Genomic DNA, 1318 nt, shown 5'->3' with positions numbered 1-1318 from the left:
TCTATAAATGTTGCATCAGTCTACATTCCCAGCAGCAGTGGAGAAGGATTCCCTTTTCCCTACAGCCTCTCCAACATTTGTTGTTGGTGATTTCTTTATGATAGCCATTTTTTTCTGGGGTGAGATGATATCTCAATGTGGTTTTAATTTGCATTTCACGAATGGCTAGTGATGTGGAGCATTTTTCCATTTATTTTTTCACTTCTTTAATTTCTTGCTCTGAGAAGTGTGTGTTCATCTCAGATGCCCATTTCTGGATGGGGTCTTTAAATTTTGGGGCCCTAGTGTTTTTTAGTTCTTTATAAATTTTAGAGAGCAGACCTTTGTCTGAGTATTTATTTGTCATGCATGATTTTTTCCAAATTTGTGGGTTGCCTTTTCACTTTTTGGTAATTTCTTTTGACGTGAAAATCTAGTAAGAGCAGGTCCCAGTTAATTCATTCAACTATTTTCTGTGCGATTTGATTTTTGTTCGTGAAGACTTTGCCTACCCCTATGTCTTCAAGAGTTCCTCCTACTTTCTCATCCAGGAGATTTAGTGTCTCTGCTTTAATATTTAGATCTTTAATCCATTTAGACTTTAGTTTAGTGCATGATGATAGATCTGGGTCTGGGGTTTTCGGCATGCAGAGAGCCAGTTTTTCCAGCACCATTTGTTAAAGAGGCTATCTTTCTTCCAGTGAATATGTTTGGCGCCTTTGTCAATGATAAGGTGGCTGAGTGTGTTTGTAGGGGCTTCAGCATCTTCTAATTTTTCCATTGATCCTCAGGTCGATTTTGTTGCCAGTACCATGCTGATTTTATCACAGTAGCCTTGTAATATAATTTCAAGTCAGGAATTGTAATGCCTCCTGCCTTATCTTTCTTGCCCTGAATTACCTTGCTATTCTAGGTCTTTTCTGGTTCCAAATAAATTTTAAAATAATTTCTGTAGGTCACTGAGGTATGTTGGTTGTAGTCTGATGCGGATTGCATTAAATCTGTACAACAATTTTGGGAGTATGGCCATCTTCACAATGTTGGATCTCCCTATCCAGAAGCATGGAATATCTTTCCATTTTCTGGAATCCTCTACGATCTCTTTTTTGAGAGCATTGTAATTTTCCTTGAAAAGATCTTTGACTTCTTTAGTTAGATTAATTCAAAGGTATTTCATTTTCCTCGGTGCTATTGTAAAAGGTATTGTTTCTCTAATTTCCCTCTCAGTGTGTTTGTTGGCTGTGTAGAGGAATGCTATTGACTTTTGGGTATTGACTTTATAACCTGCTATGCTACTGAATTTCTGTATTAATTCTAGTAGATTCTTGGTGGAGTTTTT

This window comes from Octodon degus, unplaced genomic scaffold (assembly GCF_000260255.1).
Source record: "Octodon degus isolate 3935 unplaced genomic scaffold, OctDeg1.0 scaffold00008, whole genome shotgun sequence".
In the NCBI taxonomy this organism is placed as follows: Eukaryota; Metazoa; Chordata; class Mammalia; order Rodentia; family Octodontidae; genus Octodon; species Octodon degus.
This window is presented reverse-complemented; position numbering follows the sequence as displayed.